We start from the raw sequence: 19,236 nt of genomic DNA, 5'->3' as shown, positions 1-19,236 counted from the left end.
CCATTTAAAAGTACAATTCTGTGGCATTTAGTACATTTACAATTTTGTGCAACCATCATCTCTACCTAATCTAGTTCCAAAATTTTCATCAACTCAAAATAAAACCCTCTATCCATTAAGCAGTCACTTCTTGTCATCTACCAGCCCCTGGCAATTGCCAATCTGTTTCCTGTCTCTGTGGATTTACCTGTTCTGGACGTTTCATATAAACAGAGTCATGCAATATGTGACTTTTTGTGTCTGGCTTTTTTTCCATTAAGCATAGTGTTTTCAAGTTTCATTCACATTGTAGCATGAATCAATGCATTTTATTATGAATCATTCCTTTATGTGGCTGAATAATATTCCATTCTATGGATGTAGCACAATTTGTTTATGTAAAATGAAGGTTAATTGGAACGCATCCTCTCCCATTTGTTTACATATTGTCTATGATTATTTTCATGCTCTTACAGCAGAGTTGAGTCCTTGTGATGGAGACCATTTGTCCTGAAAAGTTGAAAATACTTACTATGTGCATCCGCCACCTCCAGCTTTATTGAGATATAATTGACGTATAACATCATGTAAGTTTAAGGTGTGCAATGTGATGATTTTATATATGTCTATATCGCACAGTGATTACCATGGTAAGCGTACTTAACATGCATCACCTCACCTCACATATTTTTTAAGAAATTGAGATATAATTGACATACAATAAACTGCATATATTTCAAGTGTACAATTTGATATTTTTTCTTATTAGTAATATATATCTGGCAATCCCAATCTCCCACTTCATCCCACCCCAACCCCCAACCCCCGGCTTCCCCCCGTTTGTGTCCATATGTTTGTTCTCTACATCTGTGTCTCTATTTCTGCCTTGCAGACGGGTTGATCTGTACCATTTTTCTAGATTCTGCATGTATGCATTAATATACTATATTTGTTTTTCTCTTTCTGACTCACTTCACTCTGTGTGGCAGTCTCTAGGTCCATCCATGTCTCTACAAATGTCCCAATTTTATTCCTTTTTATGGCTGAGTACGATTCCACAGTTATTTTGTGTGTGTGTGTGCGTGGTAAGAACTTGTAAGATCTACTTTCTTAGCAACTTTCAAGTACACAAAATTGTTACCTATAGTCACCATGCTGTATGTTAGATTCTCAGAACTTATAACTAAAAGTCTATACCCTTTGACCAACATCTCCCCATTTGCCCCAACTCCAGCTCTTGGCAACCACCATTCTACTCTGCTTCTACGTGTTCATTTTTTTTTCTTTTTTAGAGTCCACATGTAAGCAAGACCATACAGTGTTTGTCTTTCTCTATCTGACTTATTTTACATAGCATAATGCCATCAACTTCCATTGATGTTGTTGCAAATGGCAGAGTTATCTTATTTTTTATTGCTGAACTGCATTTATATTTATATTTATATTTATATCTATCTATCTATATCACATTTTCTTTATCCATTGAGGGGGACTTAGGTTGTTTCCCTGTCTTGGCTATTGTAAATAATGCGTCAATGAACATCAGGTGCAGATACCTTTTCAGGAGGTAGTGATTTCACTTCGTTCGAATTCAAACTTTTAAATAAAGTTTGCTGACACCTGCTGAGCCAGCCCTCTCCCGCCCCATTCCTATTCTCACTCTGTTTCTTACTAGCTAGAGAAAGAGCCTTAGTCTTGAGCCCCCATTTTGTCCATCTCTGAAATGGGAGAAGAGTACCAACCTCACAGGGCTTTGTGAGAGTTAAATGAGGCGGTACATGTAAAATGCTTAGGACTGTGCCAGTGTGTGGGAAGCATTCGATAAGTAGAGTCATTTCTGCTCACCCTCCCGACTGCCTCAGCCTCCCCAGCAGAGGGTCAGCCCACAGTATAATTATTATGGCCAGACTCCCATGTCCTGAATGAGTCCAGACTCACAGTCATTTATTACTTCTGCATCTAGGGCACTTGTCCAAGTCAAGGCTTCCCTACTGGCCCCAGCCCCCCAGTAGCCAGCTGGGCCTTAGGGCCGGGCCTGGAGCCAGTCTGGAATCACAGCCAAATCGTTAAATCCAGGGCAGGCCAGCCCCAAGAATTGGTTGGACCTATTTCACCGGGAAAAGCAACTCATGGTGTGAACGATCGACCTCACAGCATCCAGCTGGTGCTATTCTACACTCCCTAGTGGACAGAAGTTGCCTTCAGTTGCATCTTTCTGGGGGAGTAGAGATGAGATTTAATCTCTCAGCACCTGAAATTGGAGATGAAAGAGTTTTGCAACTGAAGACACTGGATATTGCAGTGAAATTGTGAGCTCAGCCCTTGGTGGTATGCTAGAGGCCAAGAATGAGTGTGTGGTAAATGGGCCAGATGTTGGCACTTTGGGGGAAACATTACCCAGCACCTATGGGCTCCTAGCTGTCATCACCCTGCTTTGAGAGAATGACACATGGCATAGGGCTTTTTTTTTTTTTTTTTTTTTTTTTTTTTATTTATTTGGTTGCATCGGGTGTTAGTTGCAGCAGGCGGGCTTCTCTTAGTTGTGGCATGTGAACTCTTAGTTGCATCATGCATGTGGGCTCTAGTTCCCTGACCAGGGATTGAACCCAGGCCCCCTGCATTGGGAGCCTGGAGTCTTAACCACTGCACCACCAGGGAAGTCCCGGCATAGGGCTTTTTAATGTTTTTTTTTTTTTTTTTTCCGAAATGGAACATTTCAAACATATGCAAAAGTAGAGAGAATTGTGTAATGAACCCCCGTGAATGTCCATCATCCAGCTGACATGTGTCAACTCATGAGGGATCTTATTTCTTCTATTGTCTCCACCTACTGTCCCTCATCTGCAATGTTATCTGACATTGAGGATCATTGCCTAGATCTATTAATTCATTAGCAGTTATAATAGAGTGAAATTGGAATGATATCATTCCTTCTTCATTTATTAACCAGAATATCTCTGGAAAGAAAAACATCCTCTCATTTACCATGTGGTTATCCAGTGGTACGTTTCACATGAAAAAGGCAAGATGAATGCTAGATTTTTTTTTCCTTTCCTAGTTTTCAAAAGAATTACTAGGCTCCTTAACCTTCTCCAAAGGTAAATAGTGAGATTTTTTTCCTATATATTTTTAAACGTATGGATTTAAATTATTGAAATGTGTCAAATATATTGCAGTTTTTATCATTACTGATAATCAAATCACTATCCCTTCTTTGGCTAGTGGGAGGCTTTTCACATTGACTCCTGAGTTCTTTTGGACAGGACTCTTACTTAGCTTTCTTGCTTTATGATGTAACAAGATAAGGAACACCTTGTACATTTCCTGCCACAAGCCTGGGATCAACTATTTCTCCAAGGAGCCCTAGTGGGCTACAGACCACAATCAAGGGTGCTTATGGCTAGTGGGTTATTTGTTGTTTCTAGGTCTTTTCATTGGACAGAAATAGGAAATTCCTCACTACCTTTTAAAAAGTAAAACACATCATGAATTTATACTGATACTTCCAATTCATCTTTAGGGTTACATGGCTTTTACTTAGCCAGATAAATCTTATACCTGTAGTTTTTTCCCCACACTCAACATTCAAATTCTCAATGACACAGATATTTCCTTTATTCCACAATACACACTTATCATCTCAGAATAATATAACAACGGTATCTTTTTTATTTATTTATTCATTCATTCATTCATTCATTTATTTTTTGGCTGCATTCAGTCTTCGTTACTGTGTGTGGGCTTTCTCTAGTTGTGGCGAGTGGGGGCTACTTTTCATTGCAGTGCGTGGGCTTCTCAGTGCGGTGGCTTCTCTTGCTGTGGAGCATGGGACTTAGAGCACTCGGGCTTCACTAGTTATGGCACTTGGACTCAATAGTTGTGGCAAGCAGGCTCTAGGGCACGCAGGCTTCATTAGTTGTGGTGCGCGGGCTCAGTAGTTGTGGCTCATGGGCTTAGCTGCTCCGTGACATGTGGGATCTTCCTGGACCAGGGATCAAACCCGCGTCCCCTGCCTTGGCAGGAAGATTCTTAACCACTGTGCCACCAGGGAAGTCCCAACAGTATCTTAAACAATATGATTATTGAAAATCCATTTAAGAATTTTTTCTGTTTTTTTTCCCCCTTTGGGTATATTCCATTGGAAATGAGCCATCAAATTACTGTCCCAGAATGTCACTTGATAGCATAGACATATATATACTACCAACTGTAAAATAGCCAGTGGGAAGCTGCTGTATAACAAAGGGAGTTCAAGTCGAGGATGGATGATGCCTTAGAGGACTGGGACGGGGAGGGTGGGGGGGAGTCGAGGGAGGGAGGGAATACAGGGATATGTGTATAAATACAGATGATTGAACTTGGTGTACCTCAAAAAAAATGTCACTTGAAATAGTTTCATTTTGCACAGTTATGTCCCTAACCTGAAGCTTTTGATTTTTAGGAAGTTTATTTTTAAGGACAGAAAGTTTTTATTTTCTTAAAACCGTAATAACATTAAAAACAACACCACATGATAAGATTGTGTGCTATAATTATGCGACCAGAAATAATGTGGGATCAGAAAACATCTCAAATAGGATTTATATTATCATGATCATTATTAACTGCTACTGTTATTGAAAAATTCACCTCACTATTCCACCATCCCCATTTAAAAATATCTCTGAATATTGTACTATAACAAATATAACTTAGACTAACTGGGTCATTCAAATAAGGTAATGCCACATTACCTTTTTATTTTTATTGTGGTAAAATATACATGACATGGAATTTACAATTTTAACCATTTTTAAGTGTACAGTTCAGTGACATTAAGTACATTCACATTGTTGTACAACCATCATCACCACATCCATCTTCAGAACTTTTTCATCTTCCCCAATTGAAATTCTGCCCCATTAAACACTAACTCCCCATTCCACTTTCTCCCAGCCCTTGGCACCCACCATTCTATTTTCTTTCCCTGTGAATTTGACCACTCTAGGGACCTCGTAGAAGCGGAATTATATAATATTTGTCTTTTGTGACAGGCTTATTTCACTTCGCAAAATGTCTTTAAGGTTCGTCACTGTTGCAGCATATGCCACAATTTCCTTCCAGTTTAGGACTGAATAATGTTCCATTGTATGGATATACCACACTTTGTTTATCTATTCATTTGTTGATGGACATTTGGGTTGTTTCCACTTATGACTATTGTGAATAGTTCTGCTATGAGCATGTGTATACAAATACCTATTTATGTTCCTGCTTTCATTTCTTTTGGGTGTATACCCAGAAGTGGAATTGCTGGATCATGTGGTAATTGTATGTTCACTTTTTTGAGCAAACTCCATACTGTTTCCCACAGTGGCTGCACCATTTTACATTCTACCAACAGTGCACTGGGTTCCAATTTCTCCACATCCTCACCAACACGTATTTTCTTTGTTTATATTAACTATCCTAATGGGAGTGAAGGGAGGAAGTTACTTTTTAAATCTAATGTTATTTTAGAATTATGTAAAATACTTAAATTGTTCCAAAGTCAAATCTATAGAATAAGATATATAGAGAGGGACTTCCCTGTTGGTGCATTGGCTAAGAATCCACCTGCCAATGCAGGGGACACGGGTTTGATCCCTGGTCTGGGAAGATCCCACACGCCGTGGAGCAACTAAGCCCGGGCACCACAACTGCTGAGCCTGTGTTCTAGAGCCTGTGAGCCACAACTGTGCCCGCGTGCTGCAACTACTGAAGCCCATGTGCCTAGAGCCAGTGCTCTGCAACAAGAGAAGCCACTGCAATGAGAAGCCCATGCACTGCAACAAAGAGTAGCCCTCTGCTCACTGCAACTAGAGAAAGCCTGTGTGCAGCAAAAAGACCCAATGCAGAAAAAAAAAAAAAAGATATATAGAGAGACATCTAGCTTCTATTCCTGTACTCTCCATCATGTTCTTTCTCTTCCTCTCAGGTAACAATTTGCAATTGTTTCATGGTTTGCTCTCTCTCTCTCTACACACACACGCACAGACACACACACAGACACACACACACACACACACACACACACACACACGAGGGTGAGTCAAAAATTATCTGCATTCTGGTTGTATTAAGACTTCTATAAATTCTACAGCCACAGTGTGGATAATTTTTGACATATATATATATGTTTCCTGGATATCTTTCCATACTGGTTTACAGAGCTCTTCCTCATTCCTTTTTACAGCTACATAGTACTCCATCATGTGGCTGTGCCATGGTTTATTCAGCCATTCCGTGCTGTTGGACATATGGACATTTCCAGTCTTTTGAAGTTTAAGTGGTGCTGCTATGAAAAGCCTTGTTCATTCATCTTTTCTCATTTTTGTAAGAAAATCATTGGGATATATTCCTCTAAGTGGATAAATACATATACAATTTTGCCAGATATTTACTAATTTCCCCTCTCCACAGCTTATATCACGTTGCCTTCTCCCTAGTAAAGTATGTGAGTGTGTAAAATACTCACAAGCTTTTTCATTTGACCCAACGGACTCCTATACATACTTCAAAACCCATCCCCAATATCCAGGAAGCCTTCCTTTCTCCTCAGGCTTTCTCTTCTTGCCTTTCCCAGCTCCAGAGTCCTTTCTCTGGTTCAGCCCTGACACCGAGAGGCTGAGAGTGTCTGTGTCAAACTCCACTCTCCAGACTGGGAGCTCCTTGAGTGCTGGCCCCAGGGATGAGTCTTCTTGGGGCATTCAGCACAGTTCTGGGATCAGAGTGGTGACAATAGCAGATGGTTTTCTGCCTGAACAAAGGACAGCCCCTTAGCTCTGGGCCTCCCTGGCTTGGTTCTCTTGGCCCAGAGGAAAAGAACCATGTCAAGCTAGCCAGTATCCTGGGTTCTTCTGTTTGCCCTCTTGCTGAATCACCTGTGCTCCCAGGGTGATGATCTCACTCTGGGTGTCTGTCACCTGCATGGCTCCTAGACAGAGGTGTGGAACCTACTTGAGGCCAGAGAGACCTTAGGTCCAATTCAGGCTTCCCCACTCCCTGGGTAGAGCACCTCCTCTCTCTGTGCCTTGATTTTTCCATCTCTAAAATGAGAATAATAATGTTTCTATCTTATGCTTGTAGCATAGGTATGGGTGATACAAAATCACATCAACCTGCTTCCCACCTTTGATATCTAATTGATTTATTATTGAGGTGAAATTCATGTACCATAAAATTATTAATAATGTTATTTATTTATTGGCTGCATTGGGTCTTCGTTGCTGCATGACGGCTTACTCTAGTTGCCACGAGTAGGGGTTACTCTCTGTTGTGGTGAGTGGGCTTCTCATTGTGGTGGCTTCTCTTGTTGCGGAGCTCAGGCTCTAGGCACGTGGGCTTCAGTAGTTGTGCCACGTGGGCTCAATAGTTGTGGCTCACGGACTGTAGAGTGCGGGCTCAGTAGTTGTGGCGCTTGGGCTTAGTTGCTCTGCGGCATGTGGGATCTTCCAGGACAAGGGATTGAACCCATGTCCCTCACATTGGCACGCGGACTCCCAACCACTGCGCCACCAGGGAAGTCCCAAATTAATCATTTTAAAGTGAACGATTCAGTGGCATTTAGTACATTCACAATATTGTGCAACTATCATCTCTGTCTAGTTCCAAAACATTTTCGTCACCGTAGACGGAAACCTCATACCGATTAAGTAATCACTCCCCATTTCCTCCTCCCCCCTCCCCAGCCTCTGGCAACCACCAATCTGCTTCCTGTCTCTAAGAATTACCTACTCTGGACATTTCATATAAATGGAATCATACATTATGTGACCTTTTGTGTCTGGCTTCTTTCACTCAGGGTATTGCTTTTTTTAAAAAATAAATTTATTTATTTATTAGCTGAGTTGGGTCTTCTTTGCTGTGCGAGGGCTTTCTCTAGCTGCAGTGAGCTGGGGCTACTCTTCATTGCAGTGCATGGGCTCCTCATCAAGGTGGCTTCTCTTGTTGTGGAGCACTGGCTCTAGGTATGCAGGCTTCAGTAGTTGTGGCACACAGGCTCAATAGTTGAGGCTCATGGGCTCTAGAGCGCAGGCTCAATAGTTGTGGCACACAGGCTTAGTGGCTCCATGGCATGTGAGATCTTCCTGGAGCAGGGCTCAAACCTGTGTCCCCCGCATTGGCAGGCGGATTCTTAACCACTGCGCCACCTAGGAAGTCCCAGCGTATTGCTTTTTGAGTTTCATCCACGTTGTAGGGTGTGTCAGGGCTTCATTCCTTTTTATGGCCGAATAATATTCTAATCTACAGATATTTAATATTTTGTTTATCTAGTCATCATTTGATGGGGTTTTGGATTGTTTCCTCTTTCAGCTACTGCGAATAGTGCTATTATGAACACGTGTGCACATGCACTTGTTTGAGTACAGTTTTCAGTTCTTTGGGGTCTATATCTAGGAGTAGAATTGCTGGGTCATGGGAGTAACTCTGTGTTTAGCTTTTTGAGATGTCACCAAACCCCACCACTTATTTTTACACACTTGGTAACTCTGATGCCTCCCGAAGCCAGTGAGGAGAGAATTCCAAGTCGCGGTTTTGCAGCCAAGGAAACTGAGGCTGGGAGAGGTGGTGCCACATCACCCTGAGGTTAAAAATCACAGGAGAGCTCCCATCTGCTTAGTGACCGCTGGGTGCCAGACACTTCCTGAGGAGGACCTTAGGGCTGGACACCCATAGCCTCACCATCCCTGGAATCTCACAGATCTGGGTTCACTCCCAACGTGGGCAAATTACACTCTGAACCTCCATCTCTCTTTATAATCTGAGTCCCTACCTTCATGTGGAAAATGAGCGTGGTAATGTAGGCAGACGATGAAGGCTGTATTAAGCCTTCGATTTAGAGATGAATCAAACCAAAAAGGGGTCGACTCAGGCTCAAAGGGGTGGAGTAATTTGCCAAAAGTCACGTAGCAGTGGTTGGCTAGATCCAGCCTGCAAGTATTTTTGAGGTTTCCTGAAGTGCAACCCCTTTGGAAGCTAGTGAGGTGAGATCCATAAGGCAGGTCCTTTTGTGGGGAGGGGTTTGCTGCTGTGTTGCTTTGTTCTTTGGGTAGCCGACCTTTGACAACACAGAATCTTGCTGAATCAGCCTGGGGTGGCCTGTGGTCATGAACAACAACTGGTTCCCTGGAGGAGGTCACCTTTGCCCCAAACTGTTTACTCTTTTTTCCTGCTCTACAGTTTATATCAGCACAGCCAAAGGCAGGGTGACTTCCGGTGCCCCAAACAGGCATGGGCCAGGGACTTCCTTGCCTCTAGACATTGGCTCCTGCTGGTCCCTCTGCCTTGAGGTGCCCATCCCCCTTCCCTCTCATTTCTGCCTTTCATACACTAGAATATTCACAATCGGCTTCTTCCCCTCCTCTGATCTCCTCTCCTAGTGGGTTCCCCACTCCAGCCCACTGGCCTCTTGCTCCTTGGGGATGCTACACTGATTCAGCCCCAGGGCCTTTGCACTTGCTGTTCGCTTTGCTTGGAATGCTCTTCTTCATGTCTTCCTATCATTCAGGGATCATTCAAACAACACTTCCTCCTAGAGGCCTAGCTCTGACCACCTTGTCTAAACTAGTTTCCTCATCCTTCCCTGTGAGCACATCCTACTTAATAAGATCCTCACCAGACATTGTCTTATTCATTTGTTTATTTATTGCTGTCTTCCCCACTTGGATGGAAACTCCAGGAAGGCAGGGACCTATCATGCTCAGTGCTGCATCCCCAGGGCTGAGACCAGTGCCTTGCACACAGCATTCAGGTATTCAATAAATGTCTGTCAACTGAGTGACCAGTTGGCTCTTTATTATAAATATGAATTTTCTTTCCTCCTAAATTGGATGATGAGTGTGAAGGCCTTTTTCACACGTGGCATCCAAGTTCCGGAACTCTGTGATGGGTCACAGAAATTAAAATCCTGACTCTGTCCTCACCACCAGGCTGTGTCACTTTGGGCAAGTCACTGGCCCTCTGTGGGCCTCCAATTTGTAAAACAAAGTCCTTAACCCCCCTTTCTTTTTTCTTTTTTTATAAATTTATTTATTTATTTATTTTATTGGCTGTGTTAGGTCTTTGTTGCTGCACAGGGGCTTTCTCTAGTTGCGTCAAGCGGGGGCTTCTCATTGCAGTGGCCTCTCGTTGCAGAGCATGGGCTCTAGGCGCGTGGGCTTCAGTAGTTGTGCCACATGGGCTCAACAGTTGTTGCTCATGGGCTCTGAGTGCAGGCTCAATAGTTGTGGCACACAGGCTTAGTTACTCCGCAGCATGTGGTATCTTCCTGGGGCAGGGATCAAACCCGTGTCCCCTGCATTGGCAGGTGGATTCTTAACCACTGTGCCACCAGGGAAGTCCCTCCCCCCTCTTCTTTTTTCAAAATCTGGGGAAAGGTGTGGCTTCCAGCCTCCCCTGAAAAAAATGAACTTGTGATTTGATACATGATTTTAAGGGGTTTAATGATTCCCCCAAAGTACAATTCTGGGTTTCCTCTCCAGATAATCAATATTAAAATTGATTTGTTCATGGACTCAGTTGGTCAGCAGCTATTCAAATGGCACCAATAGTCTGTGCCCTGCTTCATGCTGGGAGATTCTGGGAGAATCTCCCAGAATCATAGTGCTAGTCCTGGGCTATCTAGGAGAGCCCACAGTGGAAACTTGAGTATCACCTGGGAAAGGAGCAAAGAAAGGCTCCTGGAGGAAGTGCTGCTGCAGCTGGGTTTTGAAGGATGAATAGAAGTTGGTCTGGCAGGAAAAGGTATTCCAGCAGAGGGAACAGCTTTAGAGAAGTTGAGGGAAGGAGGAGAAACAATAATAATACACATTTATACAACATATAAGAGAGAGTCCACTTTTCAGGTTGGAGTCTCAGGACACCTCTACAGGGAAGGAGATGACTGCCCTCGTTTTACAGTTGAGAAGAATGCTAAGAAGAGCACTCCAGTCCACAGAGATGGTAATTGGCAGAGCCAGGTCTACTGCGGGGCTTCATCTAAAGGGACATTCCTATTGATTGAGGGACAAAAAGGTCATTTCTGATAGGCTGAGATGGGGAGGGGGGTGCTGAGCCAGATTAGCTGAGGGACAGGAAGATGGAAATAATTGGTTAGGTGGGCAGACAGGAAAGGTCTAATTGGTGGGAAGTAGGATAGGGAGTCTGACTGGTTGAGGATTAGGTGAATATTTTAATTAGCTAATGAGCAGGAAGGTGGAGTCTCAGTGTCTAAGAAGCAGGAGAGTGTCTGATTGGCTGAAGACAGGGAGGGCAGAGTCTGATTGGCTGAGGGCTGGGCAGTGGGGGGGAGGCAGTGGAATCTAACTGGATGAGAAACAGGAGATTGGAGTTTGATCAGCTGAGAGATAGGAGAGCATTTAATTGGCTAAGGTGTAGGAGGATAGACTCCGATTGACTTAGAGGAGGTCAGAATGAAGTATCCGCTGATGTCAGCAGCGTCATTTACCCTCTGTTTCACAAATCCTGTATTCCTAGGCCCTGGTACAGGGAGGTGGAGATTAACTCCCTGAACTATGGGGAAATGGAGACAGATATGTGTGGAGGAAGGGAGGGGGCTGGGTCACTCTATGCAAAGGCCAGAAAGGACACCTTTTCCCCTACTGCTCATTTCACCTTCTCCAGAGTAACTGGATTACTAAGATTCTGCCCAGGTGGGAGAGGAATCACCCCCTACCCCCAGAGGGTGAAGTCCTCGCACCTTGGTCCTCTGAGCCGACCACCATTCCCAGCAGCACCCCTATTTGTGGGGGAACATGTTCTCCAACTTCTCTAGTTTCTGAGGACCAGGGCTTCTCCTCCCTCCACCCCCCCCCCCCCGCCCCCTGCAAGCATCTCCACCTGGGTCTTTATTGCTATAGTCCTTCTCCTCCCTGGGAAGTTCTTTCTCTTTCATCCATCCCTCTTTCTGAAACATACACCCTGCCAAGACTGACTCAATAAGAAACAGACAATTTGAACAGACTGATCACCAGAAGTTAAATTGAATCTGTAATAAATAAAAAAACTCCCAGCAAACACAAGTCCAGGACTGGACAGCTTCACAGGAAATTTTAGGAGGCCACCATTACCCTGATACCAAAACCAAAGACAAAAAAAAAAAAAAAAAAAAAGACAAAAGAAATTACAGGGCAATATCTTTTTGTTTTGGTTGTTGTTTTGTTTTTTGTCAATATTTTAAAAATTGATGTATAGTTGATTTACAATGTTGTGTTAATTTCTACCATACAACAAAGTGATTCAGTTATACATACATATACTCAAGTATATATAAATATATACACATATGCATGTATATATATATATACATTCTTTTTAAAAAATATTCTTTTCCGAAAAAAAAAATGTTCTTTTCCATTATGGTTTGTCATAGGATACTGATTATAGTTCTCTGTGCTATACAGTAGGACCTTCTTGTTTATCCATGCTATATTTAAAAAGCTTACATCTGCTAACACTAATCTCTCACTCCATCCCTCCCCCCAACCCCATCCCCCTTGGTGACCTCTAGTCTGTTCTCTATGTCCGTGATTCTGTTTCTGTTTTGTAGATAGTTTCATTTGTGCCATATTTTAGATTCCATATATGTGATATCATATGGTATTTGTCTTCTCTGTCAGACGTACTTCACTTAGTATGATAACCTCTAGTTGCATCCATGTTGCTGCAAATAGCATTATTTCATTCTTTTTCATGGTTGGGTAGTATTCCACTGTATATATGTACCACATTTTCTTTATCCATTCATCTGTCAATGGACATTTAGGTTGTTTCCATGTCTTGGCTATTGTGAATAGTGCTGCTGCTATGAACATAGGGGTGCATGTATCTTTTTGAACTATAATTTTATCTGGATACATGCCCAGGAGTGGGATTGTTGGGTCATATGGTAATTTTGTTTTAGTTTTCTGGGGATACTCCATGCTGTTTTCCACAGTGGCTGCACCAACTTACATTCCCATCAACAGTGTAGAAGTGTTTTCTTTTCTCCACACCCTCTCCAGCATTTGTTATTTATAGACTTTTTAATGATGCCATTCTGACTGGTGTGAGATGTACCTCATTGTAGTTTTGATTTGCATTCTCTGATAATTACAGGTCAATATCTTTGATGAATATAGCATGCAAAAATCCTCAACAAAATATTAGCAAACCAAGTCTGACAATTTGTAAAAAGGATCATATAACATGATCAAGTTGGATTTATTCCAGGGTCACAAGAATGGTTCAACATTCAAATCAATCAATGTGATACACCATGTTAACAAAAGGAAAGATAAACATCACACAATCATTTCAATAGGTGAAGAAAAAGCATTTACAAAATTCAACATCCATTCATGACAAAAACACTCATTGAAGTGTGTATAGCGTGAACATACCTCAACATAATAAAGGCCATTTATGACAAACCCACATCCAACACAATGCTCAATGATGAAAATTTCAGGAACAAGACAAGGATGCCTACTCTTGCTGCTTCTGTTTAACATAGTATTGGAAGTCCAAGCCACAGAAATCAGAAACAAGAAAAAGACATAAAATGTATCCAGATTGAAAGGGAAGAGGTAAAACTGTCACTATTTGTGGAAAGCATGATACTCTCTATAGAGAACTCTAAAGTCTCCACCCAAAAACTTTTAGAACTAATAAACAAATTCAGCAAGGTGGCAGGATACAAGATTAACACACAGAAATGTGTTGTTTCTATACACTGATAATGAAGTATCAGAAAGAGAAAGTTAAAAAAAAATCCAATTTAAAATTGCATCAATCCCCCCCATCCCCACCCTGCCAAACCTAGGAATAAACTTAACCAAGGAAGTGAAAGACCTATACTCTGAGAACTATAAAACATTGATGAAGGAAATTGAAGATGATGTAAAGAAATGGAAAGATATCCCATGCTCTTGTATTGGAAGAATTAATATTGTTAAAATGTCCATACTACCCAAAGTAATCTACAGATTTAATGCAATCCCTATCAAAATACCCATGACATCTTTCACAGAACTAAAACAAATAATTCTAAAATTTATATGGAACCACAAAAGACCCAGAATTGTCAAAGCAATCTTGAGAAAAAAGAATAAACTTGGAGGTACAACCCTCCCAGACTTCAGATGATACCACAAAGCTACAGTAATCAAAACAGCATGGTAGAACAGACCCATAGATCAGTGGAACAGAATAGAAAGCTCAGAAAGAAACCCACATACCTATGGCCAATTAATCTACAACAAAGGAGGCAAGAATATGCAATGGAGAAGACAATATCTTCAACAAGTGGTGCTGGGAAAACTGGACAGCTACACGTAAGAGAATGGGATTAGAACATTCCCTCACACCACATACAAAAATAAACTAAAAGTGGTTTAAGACCTAAATGTAAGAACTGAAACTGTAAAAACCTTCTTTCTTATTCTCTGTTGAAAATTCCAGTCTAAAGGTGGCCCAGGTCAAAAACTTTGGAGTTACCTGTGACTTTCTCCTCTCACACCACATCCAGCAAATCCCTTCAGACCCCCCTTTAGTTGGCCTGTAGTCACAGCACAGGGAGCCAGTTAAAACTTAAGTCAGGCCTTATCCTCCTCTACTCAGAACCCTCCATGGCTCCCACCTTTCTCATAGTAAAAACCTAAGTTCTCCCAGGTGACCCACCAGGACATACATAATCTGTGCTGTCAGCTCCCAACCCTCTTCTCCTCCAACTCTCCCCCTCATTCACCCTGCTCTAGCCCCATTGGTCTCTTGGCTGTTCCTTAAGACACAGTCCAGCCTCAGGACCTTTGCACAGACTGTCCCCTCTACCTGGAATGCTCTTCCTCCAGATATCTTCCTCCTCCCTTCTGGCCCCTGCTTAAACGTCACCTCCTTAGAGAGGCCTTCTTCCTTTCCTTACTTCCTCCTTTCCTTGCCTCACCAGATTTTTCCTCCGTAGGAAACATATCACATAGGATACCTTCTTAAATGATCTGTTTCTTAACACATGCTTTATATAACATCCAGAGATCAGGAATGTGCTCTGTTTTGCTCACTGTAGAACAACACCTGGTACTCTCTGGGAACTTTTTTTTTTCTGCATTGGGTCTTCATTGCTGCGCATGGGCTTTCTCTAGTTGTGGAGAGCAGGGGCTACTCTTCATTGTGGTGCATAGGCTTCTCATTACGGTGGCTTCTCTTGTTGCAGAGCATGGGCTCTAGGTATGCAGGCTTCAGCAGCTGTGGCACGTGGGCCCTAGAGTGTGTGGGCTTCAGTAGTTGCAGTGCGTGGGCTCAGTAGTTGTGGCTTGAGGGCTATAGAATGCAGGCTCAGTAGTTGGGAAGCACGGGCTTAGTTGCTCTGCAGCATGTGGGATCTTCCCAGACCAGGGATCGAACCTGTGTCCCCTTCATTGGCAGGCGGATTCTTAACCACTGTGCCACCAGGGAAGTCCCTGGAACTTGTTTGTTGAATGAACATGTGCTCTCTGCCAGCTGGGGCTGGGGAAAAGGCAGGGAATGAAAAAGACCCTATCTACCTGATTGGAGCTCACAGCCCTGTCAAAGGGGAGACAGTTGCTAAACAAATCATTTCAAGAGTAATTTTGTTGTGACTGAGGATGCACAGGGGCTGTGGCTGCCTTGAGTATGGTCTTGAACTGAGAACAGAAGCGGGGGAAGCCCTATGAAAAAAAATGGTCTTTGAGCTGAGTCCTGAAGGGTAAGTAGGAGTTAGCTGAGCAGGTGAGAGGGAACAGAATTTGAAATGGGAGAGAGACCATTTGGCAAAAATGGTCTCAAGTGGCTGGTGTGTGGACTGTGAGCAAGAGAGTGGTGAGTGATGAGTTGGAAAGGGGATTTTGCCCCCCATTTGCCCCCCCACCCCCACCCCATTCATTCAGCACTCCTGAACTGCTCTTGTCATTGCTTCAAATCTCTGCCGGTCTCTTCTCTACCCATCTGCCCCCCATTTTGTGTTCTGGGAGGCTGACTTGTATGGACCGCTCAAGAGGCTCTTTTGCCTTGTGGCTTGCAGTTGGATTCAACCAATGGGGAGCCACAGCAGGCGTGGGAGGGAGGCAGGAGAGTGAGGTCGGGGTATTAATACCACATCCCCTTTCCTATGTGGTCCATGCAGGCTGGCCGTGTCTCTTGAGCAAAGGTTCACAGCTCCTGCCAGGCAATCCTCTCCACATAGCACCATCTGGTCCGCGTCCCAGGAACCACTTATCCCCTTGGCCCCAGGTTCCAGGTCTCTGGGGTGGTGATAGTTCCTGGCTGTCACTAGCTCCTGGGGTGCTGCACTATCCCTTTGAAAATAGTGCTTTTATCAAACCCCTTTCATATCACCCCATTTGACTGCTCTGATTGCTGCCAGAACGCTCTCTTTTTTTAAGATTGAAGTTAAATTCATGAAATATAAAGTTAACCATTTTAAAGTGTACAATTCAGTGGCTTTTAGTATATTCACAACTGCTGTGCAACCATCACTTCAATCTAGTTCCAAAATTTTTTCATCACCCCAAAAGGAGATCTCATATCCATTCCCCCTGGGTATAGGCTCCATATTGCCCCTCCACCAGTCCCTAGTAATCACTAATCTTCTTTCTGTCTCTATGGATTTACCTATTCTTGGACATTTCATGTAAGTCAAATCACAAAATGTGTCACCTTCCGTGTCTGGCTCCTTTCGTTCAGCATCATGGTTTCAAGGTTCATCATGTTGTTGATGAATCAGTGCTTTATTCTTTATAGCTGAGTGATGTTCCATTGAACAAATACACCATAATTGTCTATTCATTCGTCCATTGATGGACACTTATGCTGTTTCCACCTCCTGGCTATTGTGAATAATGCTTCTATAAACATGTGTGTTCATGTATGAGTTTGAGTCCCTGTTTTCAGTTCTTTTGGGTATATATTTAGCAGTGGAACTTAGAAAGTTCATTTGGTAATTCTGTTCCTCAAAAAAGGAACCACCAAAATGTTTTTCCATGGTGGCTGTACCATTTTACATCTCCATCAACAGTATATGAGGGGAGCGCTCTTCTCATCTTTGCCCCTTAAAGTCTGCTGTGAGTTTCTGGAGCCCCAGGAAAAACCCTTCCCCACACCCATGCCGCACTCCACCTTTACCCACTTCCAGATGTCTTTCTCCCTAGGAGAAAGAAGGCCATCCTGTGCATCTCCCTTGTCTGGCCACTGCCTCCACTTCCTCTCCTTTCACTCTGACCTCCGTCTATTGGGCCAGGCTGAGGACTCTAGTGACTTTGTAACCACACAGTCTCATGTCTTGCTAGAGCCTGAGCTCCTTGACCATGGGCACAAGTGATGGTACTTATTACCACACTTTCTCAACCTCCCAGATGTGACCCATCTCCACCTCCAGCTCTATGCCTATGCCTGTCCTCTTTCTAAATGCAACTGTGATCAACACGTTTGTCTTCCCATCCTCTTCTCAGTCCAACTCCTGGAGTAACATCACTGACTCACTCTGCTGGCACCCACTGTCTTCCCAATACAGGTGACTCACAGACACAGTTCTTCTGATGGGCCTAGCCCCTTCCTGGGTGTCTCCCTGAATGGCCCACTGGTCTTTTAGATCCAAGGTAACCCAGAGTTTCTCAGCCTTGGCACTGTTGACAATCGTGGCTGGATCATTCTCTGCAGTGGAGGCCGCCCTGTACATTTTAGCATATTGAGCAACATCCCTGGCCTCCACCCCAAAGATGCCTGTAGCACCTCCTATTCCATAGCGTGACAACCAAAAGTTGCCAAATGTCCTCTGAGGGGACGATCTGCCCCAGCTGAGAACTGCTGGGATAGCCCAAATCAAACCAAAGACTTGAAGTGCTGACGTTTGTGCAGCCCATGCTCTGTGCCAAGCACGGGGCTGAGCACACTGCAAACAGCATCTCATCTCATGGTCACCTCCTCCATTTTATCTGTTGGGAATGGAGGCCCACAGGGGTCACATCACTTGCCCAAGTTTGCATGGCCGGGAAGCCTACTCTCAGTGATTCCCCACCCCCAGGCCCCTCATCTTGCTCCTCCTTCCTTGTCTCCATCACTCTACGGGCAGAGAAGCTGGGCTAACACCCTCTCCTCTCCGCCTCTGTTCACTAGAAACCCACATCCAGACAGTCACCAATGTGGACACGCTCCACGTCCCTAAAAAATAAATAAGTAAGCTCCAGTGTGCTCCAATCAACAGGGAATTCCCTGGTGGTCCAGTGGTTAGGACTCCATGCTCTCACTGCCGAGGGCCTGGGTTCAATCCCTGGTCAGGGAACTAAAATTCCAAAAGCCACCTGGTGCAGCACTCCCCCCCCACCCTGCAAAAGATCAAAAAGACCCCAAATAAACCAACTCACAGGGGGCTTCTCCCCTGCTCAAGCGCTGTCCATGGCTCTTCATTGTTCACCAGGTCAACCCTCAGCCACTTGGACTGGCTTTCAAAGTCCTGCACCCCTCCAGCCTCTTTCTCTCTCACACCCCAAGGCCAGGGAAAGCCACCTGCCCAGCCACACCCTCTGGTCTGTCTGTGCTTGAGCCCCACCCCCTCTCCTGCACCTGTTGAAATCCAACCTCTCCCTGCAACCCCCGGCTCTCGGATGTCACATCCCTCACGTCGCCTTCCCTGGCCTCCCTTCTTCCTCCTCCAAGCAGCAAAGCTTCAATTATTTGTATCTCCTCTTCTTCACCTCAAAACATTGCCCCCTCTCACCCTCGCCACCTAGTGAGAACTTCACGAAAATGAAGGATAAAGAAATCATCCAAGTTTACCACCTGCTGGAGCAAGCTGGGCATCTTACACGTACTCCAGACCTCTCTCCTTCAAGTTTTGAGCCCTCTGCTTCTTATTTTCTGGAATTTGGGAAAGACCAATGCTCTAATTTTTTCAAAACTCAAATTCAGAGATCTTCAGCCTCTTTCTCCGTCTTTATCTTAATCCAGACAGATGTTTTTGATTCTAAAATTTCAGCCATTCACAGTCACTTGTCACCATTTTTACCCTACCTATGTATTACCTTCCTATTAATTAATAGTTTTCTCTCAGGGATATTCCTTTTAAACCTTATTATTTTAAGCAAAATTTATAATGCTATTATTATATCCATGAGACTGTGGATTTGACGTTCAGGCCAAATATATATTTTTTCTTCTACACATCAAAACAAATCTCTCATTTAGTATAAATACATAAAATAGAAAATGAGTAGAGGGCTTCCCAGTGGCGCAGTGGTTAAGAATCCG

The sequence above is a fragment of the Hippopotamus amphibius genome, chromosome 15, assembly GCF_030028045.1.
Source record: "Hippopotamus amphibius kiboko isolate mHipAmp2 chromosome 15, mHipAmp2.hap2, whole genome shotgun sequence".
NCBI classification, from domain to species: Eukaryota; Metazoa; Chordata; class Mammalia; order Artiodactyla; family Hippopotamidae; genus Hippopotamus; species Hippopotamus amphibius.
Note: the sequence above shows the minus strand (reverse complement) of the source record.